The sequence below is a fragment of the Eschrichtius robustus genome, chromosome 1 (assembly GCF_028021215.1).
Source record: "Eschrichtius robustus isolate mEscRob2 chromosome 1, mEscRob2.pri, whole genome shotgun sequence".
Lineage (NCBI taxonomy): Eukaryota > Metazoa > Chordata > Mammalia > Artiodactyla > Eschrichtiidae > Eschrichtius > Eschrichtius robustus.
Genome location: NC_090824.1, coordinates 144,669,403 through 144,685,944, shown reverse-complemented (window position 1 = coordinate 144,685,944; position 16,542 = coordinate 144,669,403). Strand labels below are relative to the sequence as shown.

At 54.8% G+C, this 16,542-nt stretch overlaps 6 non-coding genes across 6 annotated transcripts; all 6 read right to left on the bottom strand.

Annotated features, from left to right (window-relative positions):
- Window positions 1-262: 262 nt before the first annotated feature.
- Window positions 263-355, bottom strand: LOC137778573 (small nucleolar RNA SNORD116). The gene has a single exon (XR_011076939.1). It is a non-coding gene; the product is annotated as a small nucleolar RNA SNORD116 (small nucleolar RNA).
- A 2,674-nt stretch (window positions 356-3,029) lies between these two features.
- LOC137778691 (small nucleolar RNA SNORD116) lies at window positions 3,030-3,122 on the bottom strand. The gene has a single exon (XR_011076976.1). It is a non-coding gene; the product is annotated as a small nucleolar RNA SNORD116 (small nucleolar RNA).
- A 2,690-nt stretch (window positions 3,123-5,812) lies between these two features.
- LOC137777076 (small nucleolar RNA SNORD116) lies at window positions 5,813-5,905 on the bottom strand. The gene has a single exon (XR_011076411.1). It is a non-coding gene; the product is annotated as a small nucleolar RNA SNORD116 (small nucleolar RNA).
- A 2,664-nt stretch (window positions 5,906-8,569) lies between these two features.
- LOC137778058 (small nucleolar RNA SNORD116) lies at window positions 8,570-8,662 on the bottom strand. Its single transcript, XR_011076724.1, has one exon. It is a non-coding gene; the product is annotated as a small nucleolar RNA SNORD116 (small nucleolar RNA).
- A 2,690-nt stretch (window positions 8,663-11,352) lies between these two features.
- LOC137778548 (small nucleolar RNA SNORD116) lies at window positions 11,353-11,445 on the bottom strand. Its single transcript, XR_011076927.1, has one exon. It is a non-coding gene; the product is annotated as a small nucleolar RNA SNORD116 (small nucleolar RNA).
- A 2,678-nt stretch (window positions 11,446-14,123) lies between these two features.
- On the bottom strand, window positions 14,124-14,216 carry LOC137777309 (small nucleolar RNA SNORD116). Its single transcript, XR_011076497.1, has one exon. It is a non-coding gene; the product is annotated as a small nucleolar RNA SNORD116 (small nucleolar RNA).
- Between the last annotated feature and the right edge of the window lie 2,326 nt (window positions 14,217-16,542).

Below are 16,542 nucleotides of genomic sequence, written 5' to 3'. Positions count from 1 at the left end.
AGCTGCAAGCTTACTGGGTCTATACCAGAACACACTCCGACCCTGAAGACTAGCGGGAGAGCCTGCCCTCTTGCATTCCCTCAACGGACTTTTAGCAGGGACCGGGGATTCATAGATGACCCAGCTTATGGGCAGACATGGTCGACCCTCAGACAGGAGCCCCTCCAATGCTGGAGCCCTTAGTGGTGTTTGCATGCCTGTCAGCAGGGGACGTTGGCCCTCACTCCTAACTGTCCCGTACTCCCAAGAGAGGAAACGTGCTGGACCTCAGTTTCGATGAGGAGACGGTAGAGCGTTCTCACTCATTATGTTCAGATATTGCAAGGAATGCATACAAGGGTGTCATCATCGATCCAAGCACATGCTGGGACGCTGCAGAACACAAAAGGGAAGGCCGTGGGTCTCTGCAGAGGAGCCATGACCTGGCAGTACTCCAACTGCCTGGGGAATCCACAATCCTCAGGCCACTCAGCAGGACCAACAATCAATCCACTCTTGCAACCATTGGGCCCATCAGTGGAAATCCCAATATCCAATGGCACATCTTAGTATGGGTGAATGCCTACCGTCCTGAGATATCCACAGCCATGCTCGGCAATGTGCACCCGCCCCACTTTTTCCAGTTCTCCTTAGCACATCCAGTCATCAGACGATGCGAAGGTCTTCTTCTCTGCCAACAGCCAGCCTTACGCTGCAACTGCACCTGAGAAGTGGACAGAAATCACGCAGGTTTCTAAATTGCACCAGGGTCCTCAGAGAACATGATTTTTGTGAACACTTAACCTGGGCGTGAGCCTGGAACCTGCTTCCCAAGTACCACTATCCCTTACCGAAAACTGATTGTGTGTCTCAGAGCACGACTGAAGGAAGTTACGCACGTACGTTGCTCGGTGTGTGAGACGCTGTATGTGTGTATTCACACGTTGGGGCGTGTGTGACTGTGACTCTGCACGAGGATGCTTTTGTGGATTCCTGTGTGTGCCGCTAAATATGCTTCTTGGTCTCTGGGTGTTCCGGTGTCCCTCTGCAGACGCCTCTAACAGTAAACGTCATCGTTTATACACAGCACCCTGGTTGGACCCCCAACTGAAAGGAGAAAGACCCCTGTCAGCTTCATGAGGCCGCATGCGAACTTTGACCCCCAGGCTGTCGAAATAGGCCACAGACTCCCGCTCTCCCACAGCCACGCCTTCTGACCAAAGCGCAAAGACTGGACGAGACCTCCCTCCCGGCCGTGGGTGTCACACCTATGTGGACCTGGAGATCCTGCCACCTACCAGCACATCTGATGTGCCCTTGGGGTCACTCCCAGTGCTCCCGGAAGCAAGGTAACCTCCCATGGGCGGGCTGACACCGACCTGCAGGTGACGACAGGCAAGATGCAGCCTGGCACTTCTCAAGGGGTTAATGGACTTCGGCCCAAGTGCCTCATCTCGCCAACTAGACCAAATCACTTTCCATGACCCCGTGGGAATGCCCTCAATGGGAAGTGTTGGGCTTCAGCAACCATGACACAGGTTGGAACCACACAGCGGAAATTAGGCCACCTTCCCGGCCACGTATAGGCAAGCTTCCAACTGGTAGGGTTTGCGGCCCTGAGCACTGAGGAGACGCTCAAGCGCTACACAGCCTCGTCCTAAGTGCCCTCCTCCTGCCTGCAGGGCGACTCGACTCTACTTGAAGCCACAGACATCATGCGAACACGGAGACACTGAACAGCAGGGAAGACACACCGCAAGCCTGTCTGCTTTGATGATGCCCACCACACCCCATGCATCCTGGCAATTCTCCCCTGCCACAGCGACACTACCGAGGAACTCACAGTGATCAAAGGCACTGTCCCCGAGGACCACAGACAGACTTTCAACGGAAAACCTTTGCCACACGAGGGGACCTGGAACCTTGAAAGGGCACAGTGGCTGTCCACGACAGTGCGCCTGGTGTCACAACTGTGCCCCCACCTCTGTCCCCCCAACAGACTGCTCCAGATAAACCTCTGGCTGTTCGCAAGCCGAGCCATGCCCCCACCCCCCCCCCCGGGAGAAGCACTTTCGCTTTGCACATTCCCAAACAAGGGAACAAAGCGGCCAAAGGGGATGTTCGCATAACTAAACATCCTCCAAGGAGGCCAGCACAGACGCGTCATCATGTCAATCTTCTTTACGTCTCGCAAGACACCCTTTGGGTGTCTTTCCTCTGGCAATGGGATTCCAAATCTACACAGTTACCTACCTCACCTCATCCACTTGAACTGCCAAAGCCATCCCCTCCATAGGCAGCTGATGCCAGCCAATCACGAACATGACACATCCTTGTGAAGCCGAGGCCAGCACCTGCAACCCAATTATGATAGCCTATTCCACGACATCACAAAGGACATGTCCACATCTTCCCTTCCCTTCCTGTGCGGGCCATCAGTGATCCACACAGGTTTAAATTCAGCACTCGTTCCTCTCCCCACTCCACGATGACCCACTTGGCATCAACACTGTGCCGGGAGTTAAAGTAGAGATGCAAGCAAGGGCAGCAGCGAGGCCTAATCCTTAAGCCGCTTTCCTCCGATGCCCAACCGAGCTCACCCCCGCCCATTGCTCCAGCCTCACTAGGCACTCGAGAACCTCACCGTGAAAAACGCAAGAACAGGGAGGTCCACAGGCCTGGCCTGAGGTTCAAGGCTCCAAGCAGGAACGCTTGCTCATTTTGGCTTCCAGAATCAACCCCCAAAATGGCATGCACGAAGCGTGCTCCTGGCCACAACTCACCTCCCAACTGCCAGCTAACTGGGCCTAGACCAGCACACACTCCGACTCTTAAGACCAGCAGGAGAGCCTGCCCCCTCGCATTCCCTCAACAGCCATTCAGCAGGGACCCGGGATTCACAGATAACACAGCTTATGTGCAGACACAGTCAACCCTCAGACAGGAGCCCCTCCAATACTGGAGTCCTTGGTGGTGTTTGCATGCATGTCGGCGGGGGATGCTGGCCCTCATTCCTAACTGTCCTCTCCCCCTGAGAGAGGAAACGTGCTGAACCTCAGTTTCGAAGAGGAGACGGTAGAGTGTTCTCACTCATTTGGTTCAGATTTTCCAAGAAATGCATGCAAGGGTGTCATCATCGATTCAAGCACATGCTGGGATGCTGCAGAACACAACCAGGGTGTGCGTGGGGCACTGTACAGGAGCCATGAACCTGGGCTACCTCAAAAGCCTGGAGAATCCACAGCCCTCAGGCCACTCAGCAAGAGGAACAATCAATCCACTCTTGCAGCCATTGGGCCCGTCTGAGGAAAACCTAATACCTAATGGCACATCTTGGGGTGCTTGAATTCCTACCGTCCTGAGTTATCCACCAACATGCTCGGGGACATGGGCCCGCCTCACTTTCTCCAGTTCTTCTTAGCACCTCCAGTCATCAGAGCACACCAAGGTCTTCTTGTTTGTGCCGATGGCCAGCCTTTCCCAGCAACTGCACCTGAGAAGTGGACAGAAATCACCGAGGCTTCATAAGTGGACCGGTGTCCTCAGAGGACATGGTCCATACAAACATTTACCTGGCCTTGAGCTCTGAAACTGCTTCCCAAGGACCTCTATCCCTTACCGAGTATTGACTGCATGTCTGATAGTACGACTGCAGGAAGTTAGGCACATACGATGGCCGGTGTGTGAGAGGCTGTATGTGTGTGTTCACGCGTGTGGGCATGTGTGACTGTGACTGCGCATGCGGACGTGCTCGTGGGTTTCTCTGTGTGCCACTGAATACGCGTCTTGGTCTCTGAGTGTCCCTATGGCCCTGTGAAGATGAGTCCAACAATAAAAGAAATAGTTTATACACAGCACCCTGGTTAGACCCCCAAATGAAAGGAGAAAGACTCCTGTCAGCTTCAAGAGGCCGCAGGCACACTTTGACCCCCAGGTGCTGTTGGAATAATCCATGGACTGCCGCCCTCCCACAGCCACGCCTTCTGACAAAAACACACAGCCTCGACGAGACCTGCCTCCAGGCCTTGGCTGTGACATCTACATGCACCTCGAGACTCTGTGAGCTACCAGTATATCTGATGGGCATTTGGGGTCACTCGCAGCACTTCCGGAAGCAAGGGAACTCCCATGGACGGGCCGACACCGACCGGCAGCTGTCTACTGCCAAGATGCAGCCTGAAACCACTCAAGGGGCTAACGAACGTGGGCCCACGTGCCACTTCTCGCCAACTAGGCCTAATCACTTTCCACTGACCAGTGGGAATGCCCACCAAAGGAAGTGGTGGGCCTCAGCCACCATGACCCATGTCGGATCCCCACGGTGGAGACTACTCCACATGCCCAGCCACGTCTCAGGCAGCTCCCATCTTGAATGTTCAAGGCCCTAACCCCTAAGGAAACTCTCAAACCCTTGAAAGCCTCTTCCTACGTGCCCTCCTCCAGCCCACAGGGAGACATGACCCTACTGGAAACCACAAACATCTTCAGAACACGGGAACACTGAACACCAGGGAAGACAGACAACAAGCCTGTCTCCTCCGTTGATGCTGATCCCACCCCATGCATCCTGGAAATTCTCCACTGCCACAGTGACACTACCGAGTAACTCACAGGGATCAAAGGCATGGTCCCCGAGGACCACAGACAGAGTTGCAACGGAAGACCTCTGCAATGCGAGAGGACTTGGAAGCCTGAAAGGGAACAGTGGCTGGCCACGGCAGCACAGCAGGCATGGCAATGGGGCCCCCATCTCTGCCCCACCAATGGACTGCTCCAGATAAACCTCTGGCTGTTCGAAAGGCCTGCGTGCTACACTGGCCGGTCGCGTCATTCCCCCACAGGAGAAACACTTTCGCTTTACACATTGCCAAACAAGGGAACAAAGCGGCCAAAGGGGATATTCGCATAACTCAACTACCTCCAAGGAGGCCGGCACAGACGCCTCACCATGTCGAACTTCTCTACTTCCCGCAAGACACCCTTTGGGTGTCATTCCTTGGGCAATGGAATCGCAACTCTACACATGTTACCTACCTCAACTCACCCACTTGAACTGCCAAAGCCATCTGCTCCATAGGCAGCTTATGCCAGCCCATCACGAACAAGGCACATTCTTGGGAAGCCGAGGCCAGCGCCTGCAACCCAATGATGACAGCCCATCCCACGACATCACACAGGACCTTTCCTCATGATTCCTTACCTTTCTCTCCAGGTCAGCAGCCACCACACAGGCTGAAATGCTTCACTCGATCCACACCCCACTCCACGAACATCCTCTTAGCGCCAACAGTGTGCCGGCAACTTCAGCAGAGGAGCTGACAGGGGCAGCACTGAGGCCTAAACCATCAGCCCCCTTCCGCCATCGCCCAACTCCAGCCCACGCCCACCCACTGCTCCAGCCACACCGGGCAGTCAAGAACCTCACTGCGTGAAACACAACAACAGAGAGGGCCACAGGCCTGGCCTGAGGCTCCAGGCTCCAACCAGGGAAACTTGCTCATTTTGGCTTCCATAATCAACCTCGGAAGTGGCATGCACAAAGCGTGATCCTGTCCAAAAATCACCTCTCCAAGCTGCAAGCTTACTGGGTCTATACCAGAACACACTCCGACCCTGAAGACTAGCGGGAGAGCCTGCCCTCTTGCATTCCCTCAACGGCCTTTTAGCAGGGACCGGGGATTCATAGATGACCCAGCTTATGGGCAGACAAGGTCGACCCTCAGACAGGAGCCCCTCCAATGCTGGAGCCCTTAGTGGTGTTTGCATGCCTGTCAGCAGGGGACGTTGGCCCTCACTCCTAACTGTCCCGTACTCCCGAGAGAGGAAACGTGCTGGGCCTCAGTTTCGATGAGGAGATGGTAGAGCGTTCTCACTCATTTTGTTCAGATTTTGCAAGGAATGCATACAAGGGTGTCATCATCGATCCAAGCACATGCTGGGACGCTGCAGAACACAAAAGGGAAGGCCGTGGGTCTCTGCAGAGGAGCCATGACCTGGCAGTACTCCAACTGCCTGGGGAATCCACAGTCCTCAGGCCACTCAGCAGGACCAACAATCAATCCACTCTTGCAACCATTGGGCCCATCTGTGGAAATCCTAATATCCAATGGCACATCTTAATATGGGTGAATGCCTACCGTCCTGAGATATCCACAGCCATGCTCGGCAACGTGCACCCGCCCCACTTTTTCCAGTTCTCCTTAGCACATCCAGTCATCACACGATGTGAAGGTCTTCTTCTCTGCCAACAGCCAGCCTTACGCTGCAACTGCACCTGAGAAGTGGACAGAAATCACGCAAGTTTCCTAATTGCACCAGGGTCCTCAGAGAACATGATTTTTGTGAACACTTAACTTGGGCGTGAGCCTGGAACCTGCTTCCCAAGTACCACTATCCCTTACCGAAAACTGATTGTGTGTCTCACAGCACGACTGAAAGAAGTTACGCACGTACGTTGCTCGGTGTGTGAGACGCTGTATGTGTGTATTCACACGTGTGGGCGTGTTTGACTGTGACTCTGCACGAGGATGCATTTGTGGATTCCTGTGTGTGCCGCTAAATATGCGTCTTCGTCTCTGGGTGTTCCTGTGGCCCTCTGCAGACGCCTCTAACAGTAAACGTCATCGTTTATACCCAGCACCCTGGTTGGACCCCCAACTGAAAGGAGAAAGACCCCTGTCAGCTTCATGAGGCCGCATGCGAACTTTGACCCCCAGGCTGTCGAAATAGGCCACAGACTCCCGCTCTCCCACAGCCATGCCTTCTGACGAAAGTACAAAGACTGGACGAGACCTCCCTCCCGGCCGTGGGTGTCACACCTATGTGGACCTGGAGATCCTGCCACCTACCAGCACATCTGATGTGCCCTTGGGGTCTCTCCCAGTGCTCCCGGAAGCAAGGTAACCTCCCATGGGCGGGCTGACACTGACCTGCAGTTGCCAAAAAGCACGATGCAGCCTGGCACTTCTCAAGGCGTTAATGGACTTCGGCCCAAGTGCCTCATCTCGCCAACTAGACCAAATCACTTTCCATGACCCCGTGGGAAGCCCTCAATGGGAAGTGTTGGGCTTCAGCAACCATGACACAGGTTGGAACCACACAGCGGAAATTAGGCCACCTTCCCGGCCACGTATAGGCAAGCTTCCAACTGGTAGGGTTTGCGGCCCTGAGCACTGAGTAGACGCTCAAGCACTACACATCCTCGTCCTAAGTGCCCTCCTCCTGCCTGCAGGGCGACTCGAATCTACTTGAAGCCACAGACATCATGCGAACACGGAGACACTGAACAGCAGGGAAGACACACCGCAAGCCTGTCTGCTTTGATGATGCCCACCCCACCCCATGCATCCTTGCAATTCTCCCCTGCCACAGCGACACTACCGAGGAACTCACAGTGATCAAAGGCACTGTCCCCGAGGAACACAGACAGACTTTCAACGGAAAACCTTTGCCACACGAGGGGACCTGGAACCTTGAAAGGGCACAGTGGCTGTCCACGATAGTGCGCTTGGTGTCGCAACAGTGCCCCCACCTCTGTCCCCCCAACAGACTGCTCTAGATAAACCTCTGGCTGTACGCAAGCCGAGTCACGCCCCCCCGGGAGAAGCACTTTCACTTTGCACATTCCCAAACAAGGGAACAAAGCGGCCAAAGGGGATGTTCGCATAAATAAGCATCATCCAAGAAGGCCAGCACAGAGGCGTCATCATGTCAATCTTCTTTACGTCTCGCAAGACACCCTTTGGGTGTCTTTCCTCTCTCAATGGGATTCCAAATCTACACAGTTACCTACCTCACCTCATCCACTTGAACTGCCAAAGCCATCCCTTCCATAGGCAGCTGATGCCAGCCAATCACGAACATGACACATCCTTGGGAAGCCGAGGCCAGCACCTGCAACCCAATTATGATAGCCTATTCCACGACATCACAAAGGACATGTCCACATCTTCCCATCCCTTCCTGTGCGGGCCATCAGTGATCCATGCAGGTTTAAATTCAGCACTCGTTCCTCTCCCCACTCCACGATGACCCACTTGGCATCAACACTGTGCCGGGAGTTAAAGTAGAGAAGCAAACAAGGGCAGCAGCGAGGCCTAATCCTTCAGCCGCTTTCCTCCGATGCCCAACCGAGCTCACCCCCGCCCATTGCTCCAGCCTCACTAGGCACTCAAGAACCTCACCGTGAAAAACACAAGAACAGGGAGGTCCACAGGCCTGTCCTGAGGTTCAAGGCACCAACCAAGGATGCTTGCTCATTTTGGCTTCCAGAATCAACCCCCAAAATGGCATGCACGAAGCCTGCTCCTGGGCACAACTCACCTCCCCAACTGCAAGCTAACTGGGCCTAGACCAGCACACACTCCGACTCTTAAGACCAGCAGGAGAGCCTGCCCCCTTGCTTTCCCTCAACAGCCATTCAGCAGGGACCCTGGATTCAAAGATAACACAGCTTATGTGCAGACATGGTCAACCCTCAGACAGGAGCCCCTCCAATACTAGAGCTCTTGGTGGTGTTTGCATGCATGTCGGCAGGGGACGCTGGCCCTCATTCCGAACAGTCCTCTCCCCCTGAGAGAGGAAACGTGCTGGACCTCAGTTTCGATGAGGAGACGGTAGAGTGTTCTCACTCATTTGGTTCAGATTTTCCAAGAAATGCATGCAAGTGTGTCATCATCGATCCAAGCACATGTTGGGACGCTGCAGAACACAACCCGGGTGTGTGCGGGGCTCTGTACAGGAGCCATGAGCCTGGGCTACCTCAAAAGCCTGGAGAATCCACAGCCCTCAGGCCACTCAGCAAGAGGAACAATCAATCCACTCTTGCAGCCATTGGGCCCGTCTGAGGAAAACCTAATACCTAATGGCACATCTTGGGGTGCTTGAATACCTACCGTCCTGAGTTATCCACGACCATGCTCGGGGACATGGGCCCGCCTCACTTTCTCCAGTTCTTCTTAGCACCTCCAGTCATCAGAGCACACCAAGGTCTTCTTGTTTGTGCCGACGGCCAGCCTTTCCCAGCAACTGCACCTGAGAAGTGGACAGAAATCACCGAGGCTTCATAAGTGGACCGGTGTCCTCAGAGGACATGATCCATACAAACATTTACCTGGCCTTGAGCTCTGAAACTGCTTCCCAAGGACCTCTATCCCTTACCGAGAATTGACTGCATGTCTGATAGTACGACTGCAGGAAGTTAGGCACATACGTTGGCCGGTGTGTGAGAGCCTGTATGTGTGTGCTCACGCGTGTGGGCATGTGTGACTGTGACTGCGGATGCGGACGTGCTCGTGGGTTTCTCTGTGTGCCGCTGAATACGCGTCCTGGTCTCTGTGTGTCCCTATGGTCCTGTGAAGAGGAGTCCAACAATAAAAGAAATAGTTTATACACAGCACCCTGGTTAGACCCCCAACTGAAAGGAGAAAGACTCCTGTCAGCTTCAAGAGGCCGCAGCTACACTTTGACCCCCAGGGGCTGTTGAAATAGTCCATGGACTCCCGCGCTCCCACAGCCACGCCTTCTGACAAAAACACACAGCCTCGACGAGACCTGCCTCCGGGCCTTGGCTGTGACATCTACGTGCACCTCGAGTCTCTGTCAGCTACCAGTATATCTGATAGGCATTTGGAGTCACTCGCAGCACTTCCGGAAGCAAGGGAAATCCCATGGTCGGGCCGACACCGACCGGCAGCTGTCTACTGCCAAGATGCAGCCTGAAACCACTCAAGGGGCTAACGAACGTTGGCCCACGTGCCACTTCTCGCCAACTAGGCCTAATCACTTTCGATTGACCCGTGGGAATGCCCACCACAGGAAGTGGTGGGCCTCATCCACCATGACCCATGTCGGATCCCCACGGCGGAGACTACTCCACATGCCCAGCCACGTCTCAGGCAGCTCCCATCTTGAATGTTCACGGCCCGGACCCCTAAGGAAACTCTCAAACCCTTGAAAGCCTCGTCCTACGTGCCCTCCTCCAGCCCACAGGGAGACACGACCCTACTGGAAACCACAAACATCTTCAGAACACGGGAACACTGAACACCAGGGAAGACAGACCACAAGCCTGTCTCCTTCGTTGATGCTGATCCCACCCCATGCATCCTGGAAATTCTCCACTGCCACAGTGACACTACCCAGTAACTCACAGGGATCAAAGGCATGGTCCCCGAGGACCACAGACAGATTTTCAACGGAAAACCTCTGCCATGCGAGGGGACTTGGAAGCCTGAAAGGTAACAGTGGCTGGCCACGGCAGCACAGCAGGCATGGCAATGGGGCCCCCATCTCTGGCCCACCAATGGACTGCTCCAGATAAACCTCGGGCTGTTTGAAAGGCCTGCGTGTTACACTGGCCGGTCGCGTCATTCCCCCACGGGAGAAACACTTTCGCTTTACACATTACCAAACAAGGGAACAAAGCGGCCAAAGGGGATATTCGCATAACTCAACTACCTCCAAGGAGGCCGGCACAGAAGCCTCCCCATGTCGATCTTCTCTACTTCCCACAAGACACCCTTTGGGTGTCATTCCTCGGGCAATGGGATCGCAACTCTACATAAGTTACCTAACTCAACTCACCAACTTGAACTGCCAAAGCCATCTGCTCCATAGGCAGCTTATGCCAGCCCATCACGAACAAGGCACAATCTTGGGAAGCCGAGGCCAGCGCCTGCAACCCAATGATGACAGCCCATCCCACGACATCACACAGGACCTTTCCTCATGATAACTTACCTTTCTCTCCAGGCCAGCAGCCACCACCCAGGCTGAAATGCTTCACTCGATCCACACCCCACTCCACGAACATCCACTTAGCGCCAACAGTGTGCCGGCAACTTCAGCAGAGGAGCTGACAGGGGCAGCACTGAGGCCTAAACCATCAGCCCCCTTCCGCCATCGCCCAACTCCAGCCCACGCCCACCCACTGCTCCAGCCACACCGGGCAGTCAAGAACCTCACTGCGTGAAACACAACAACAGAGAGGGCCACAGGCCTGGCCTGAGGCTCCAGGCTCCAACCAGGGAAACTTGCTCATTTTGGCTTCCATAATCAACCTCGGAAGCGGCATGCACAAAGCGTGATCCGGTCCAAAAATCAACTCTCCAAGCTGCAAGCTTACTGGGTCTATACCAGAACACACTCCGACCCTGAAGACTAGCGGGAGAGCCTGCCCTCTTGCATTCCCTCAACGGCCTTTTAGCAGGGACCGGGGATTCATAGATGACCCAGCTTATGGGCAGACATGGTCGACCCTCAGACAGGAGCCCCTCCAATGCTGGAGCCCTTAGTGGTGTTTGCATGCCTGTCAGCAGGGGACGTTGGCCCTCACTCCTAACTGTCCCGTACTCCCGAGAGAGGAAACGTGCTGGGCCTCAGTTTCGATGAGTTGACGGTAGAGCGTTCTCATTCAATTTGTTCAGATTTTGCAAGGAATGCATACAAGGGTGTCATCATCGATCCAAGCACATGCTGGGACGCTGCAGAACACAAAAGGGAAGGCCGTGGGTCTCTGCAGAGGAGCCATGACCTGGCAGTACTCCAACTGCCTGGGGAATCCACAGTCCTCAGGCCACTCAGCAGGACCAACAATCAATCCACTCTTGCAACCATTGGGCCCATCTGTGGAAATCCTAATATCCAATGGCACATCTTAATATGGGTGAATGCCTACCGTCCTGAGATACCCACAGCCATGCTCGGCAACGTGCACCCGCCCCACTTTTTCCACTTCTCCTTAGCACATCCAGTCATCACACGATGTGAAGGTCTTCTTCTCTGCCAACAGCCAGCCTTACGCTGCAACTGCACCTGAGAAGTGGACAGAAATCACGCAGGTTTCTAAATTGCACCAGGGTCCTCAGAGAACATGATTTTTGTGAACACTTAACCTGGGCGTGAGCCTGGAACCTGCTTCCCAAGTACCAGTATCCCTTACCGAAAACTGATTGTGTGTCTCACAGCACGACTGAAGGAAGTTACGCACGTACGTTGCTCGGTATGTGAGACGCTGTATGTGTGTATTCACACGTGTGGGCGTGTGTGACTGTGACTCTGCACGAGGATGCGTTTGTGGATTCCTGTGTGTGCCGTTAAATATGCGTCTTGGTCTCTGGGTGTTCCTGTGGCCCTCTGCAGACGCCTCTAACAGTAAACGTCATCGTTTATACCCAGCACCCTGGTTGGACCCCCAACTGAAAGGAGAAAGACCCCTGTCAGCTTCATGAGGCCGCATGCGAACTTTGACCCCCAGGCTGTCGAAATAGGCCACAGACTCCCGCTCTCCCACAGCCACGCCTTCTGACCAAAGCACAAAGACTGGACGAGACCTCCCTCCCGGCCGTGGGTGTCACACCTATGTGGACCTGGAGATCCTGCCACCTACCAGCACATCTGATGTGACCTTGGGGTCACTCCCAATTCTCCCGGAAGCAAGGTAACCTCCCATGGGCGGGCTGACACTGACCTGCAGGTGACGACAGGCAAGATGCAGCCTGGCACTTCTCAAGGGGTTAATGGACTTCGGCCCAAGTGCCTCATCTCGCCAACTAGACCAAATCACTTTCCATGACCCCGTGGGAATGCCCTCAATGGGAAGTGTTGGGCTTCAGCAACCATGACACAGGTTGGAACCACACAGCGGAAATTAGGCCACCTTCCCGTCCACGTATAGGCAAGCTTCCAACTGGTAGGGTTTGCGGCCCTGAGCACTGAGGAGACGCTCAAGCACTACACATCCTCATCCTAAGTGCCCTCCTCCTCCCTGCAGGGCGACTCGACTCTACTTGAAGCCACAGACATCATGCGAACACGGAGACACTGAACAGCAGGGAAGACACACCGCAAGCCGGTCTGCTTTGATGATGCCCACCACACCCCATGCATCCTGGCAATTCTCCACTGCCACAGCGATACTACCGAGGAACTCACAGTGATCAAAGGCACTGTCCCCGAGGACCACAGACAGACTTTCAACGGAAAACCTTTGCCACACGAGGGGACCTGGAACCTTGAAAGGGCACAGTGGCTGTCCATGACAGTGCGCCTGGTGTCGCAACAGTGCCCCCACCTCTGTCCCCCCAACAGACTGCTCCAGATAAACCTCTGGCTGTTCGCAAGCCGAGTCATGCCCCCCCCCCCCCCCCCCCCCCGGGAGAAGCACTTTCGCTTTGCACATTCCCAACCAAGGGAACAAAGGAGCCAAAGGGGATGTTCGCATAACTAAACATCCTCCAAGGAGGCCAGCACAGAAGCATCACCATGTCAATCTTCTTTATGTCTCACAAGACACCCTTTGGGTGTCTTTCCTCTGGCAATGGGATTCCAAATCTACAGTTACCTACCTCACCTCATCCACTTGAACTGCCAAAGCCATCCCCTCCATAGGCAGCTGATGCCAGCCAATCACGAACATGACACATCCTTGGGAAGCCGAGGCCAGCACCTGCAACCCAATTATGACAGCCTATTCCACGACATCACAAAGGACATGTCCACATCTTCCCTTCCCTTCCTGTGCGGGCCATCAGTGATCCACGCAGGTTTAAATTCAGCACTCGTTTCTCTCCCCACTCCACGATGACCCACTTGGCATCAACACTGTGCCGGGAGTTAAAGTAGAGAAGCAAACAAGGGCAGCAGCGAGGCCTATTCCTTCAGCCGCTTTCCTCCGATGCCCAACCGAGCTCACCCCCGCCCATTGCTCCAGCCTCACTAGGCACTCAAGAACCTCACCGTGAAAAACACAAGAACAGGGAGGTCCACAGGCCTGTCCTGAGGTTCAAGGCACCAACCAGGGATGCTTGCTCATTTTGGCTTCCAGAATCAACCCCCAAAATGACATGCACGAAGCCTGCTCCTGGCCACAACTCACCTCCCCAACTGAAAGCTAACTGGGCCTAGACCAGCACACACTCCGACTCTTAAGACCAGCAGGAGAGCCTGCCCCCTTGCATTCCCTCAACAGCCATTCAGCAGGGACCCGGGATTCACAGATAACACAGCTTATGTGCAGACACGGTCAACCCTCAGACAGGAGCCCCTCCAATACTGGAGCTCTTGGTGGTGTTTGCATGCATGTCGGCAGGGGACGCTGGCCCTCATTCCGAACTGTCCTCTCCCCCTGAGAGAGGAAACGTGCTGGACCTCAGTTTCGATGAGGAGACGGTAGAGTGTTCTCACTCATTTGGTTCAGATTTTCCAAGAAATGCATGCAAGGGTGTCATCATCGATCCAAGCACATGCTGGGACGCTGCAGAACACAACCGGGGTGTGTGCGGGGCTCTGTACAGGAGCCATGAGCCTGGGCTACCTCAAAAGCCTGGAGAATCCACAGCCCTCAGGCCACTCAGCAAGAGGAACAATCAATCCACTCTTGCAGCCATTGGGCCCGTCTGAGGAAAACCTAATACCTAATGGCACATCTTGGGGTGCTTGAATACCTACCGTCCTGAGTTATCCACGACCATGCTCGGGGACATGGGCCCGCCTCACTTTCTCCAGTTCTTCTTAGCACCTCCAGTCATCAGAGCACACCAAGGTCTTCTTGTTTGTGCCGACGGCCAGCCTTTCCCAGCAACTGCACCTGAGAAGTGGACAGAAATCACCGAGGCTTCATAAGTGGACCGGTGTCCTCAGAGGACATGATCCATACAAACATTTACCTGGCCTTGAGCTCTGAAACTGCTTCCCAAGGACCTCTATCCCTTACCGAGAATTGACTGCATGTCTGATAGTACGACTGCAGGAAATTAGGCACATACGTTGGCCGGTGTGTGAGAGGCTGTACGTGTATGTTCACGCGTGTGGGCATGTGTGACTGTGACTGCGCATGCGGACGTGCTCGTGGGTTTCTCTGTGTGCCGCTGAATACGCGTCCTGGTCTCTGTGTGTCCCTATGGTCCTGTGAAGAGGAGTCCAACAATAAAAGAAATAGTTTATACACAGCACCCTGGTTAGACCCCCATCTGAAAGGAGAAAGACTCCTGTCAGCTTCAAGAGGCCGCAGGCACACTTTGACCCCCAGGGGCTGTTGAAATAGTCCATGGACTCCCGCTCTCCCACAGCCACGCCTTCTGACAAAAACACACAGCCTCCACGAGACCTGCCTCCGGGCCTTGGCTGTGACATCTACGTGCACCTCGAGACTCTGTCAGCTACCAGTATATCTGATAGGCATTTGGGGTCACTCGCAGCACTTCCGGAAGCAAGGGAACTCCCATGGTCGGGCCGACACCGACCGGCAGCTGTCTACTGCCAAGATGCAGCCTGAAACCACTCAAGGGGCTAACGAACGTTGGCCCACGTGCCACTTCTCGCCAACTAGGCCTAATCACTTTCCACTGACCCGTGGGAATGCCCACCACAGGAAGTGGTGGGCCTCATCCACCATGACCCATGTCGGATCCCCACGGCGGAGACTACTCCACATGCCCAGCCACGTCTCAGGCAGCTCCCATCTTGAATGTTCACGGCCCGGAACCCTAAGGAAACTCTCAAACCCTTGAAAGCCTCGTCCTACGTGCCCTCCTCCAGCCCACAGGGAGACACGACCCTACTGGAAACCACAAACATCTTCAGAACACGGGGAACACTGAACACCAGGGAAGACAGACCACAAGCCTGTCTCCTTCGTTGATGCTGATCCCACCCCATGCATCCTGGAAATTCTCCACTGCCACAGTGACACTACCCAGTAACTCACAGGGATCAAAGGCATGGTCCCCGAGGACCACAGACAGACTTTCAACGGAAGACCTCTGCCATGCGAGGGGACTGGAAAGCCTGAAAGGGAACAGTGGCTGGCCACGGCAGCACAGCAGGCATGGCAATGGGGCCCCCATCTCTGGCCCACCAATGGACTGCTCCAGATAAACCTCGGGCTGTTTGAAAGGCCTGCGTGCTACACTGGCCGGTCGCGTCATTCCCCCATGGGAGAAACACTTTCGCTTTACACATTACCAAACAAGGGAAAAAAGCGGCCAAAGAGGATATTCGCATAACTCAACTACCTCCAAGGAGGCCGGCACAGACGCCTCACCATGTCGATCTTCTTTACTTCCCACAAGACACCCTTTGGGTGTCATTCCTCGGGCAATGGGATCGCAACTCTACATAAGTTACCTAACTCAACTCACCAACTTGAACTGCCAAAGCCATCTGCTCCATAGGCAGCTTATGCCAGCCCATCACGAACAAGGCACAATCTTGGGAAGCCGAGGCCAGCGCCTGCAACCCAATGATGACAGCCCATCCCACGACATCACACAGGACCTTTCCTCATGATACCTTACCTTTCTCTCCAGGCCAGCAGCCACCACCCAGGCTGAAATGCTTCACTCGATCCACACCCCACTCCACGAACATCCACGTAGCGCCAACAGTGTGCCGGCAACTTCAGCAGAGGAGCTGACAGGGGCAGCACTGAGGCCTAAACCATCAGCCCCCTTCCGCCATCGCCCAACTCCAGCCCACGCCCACCCACTGCTCCAGCCACACCGGGCAGTCAAGAACCTCACTGCGTGAAACACAACAACAGAGAGGGCCACAGGCCTGGCCTGA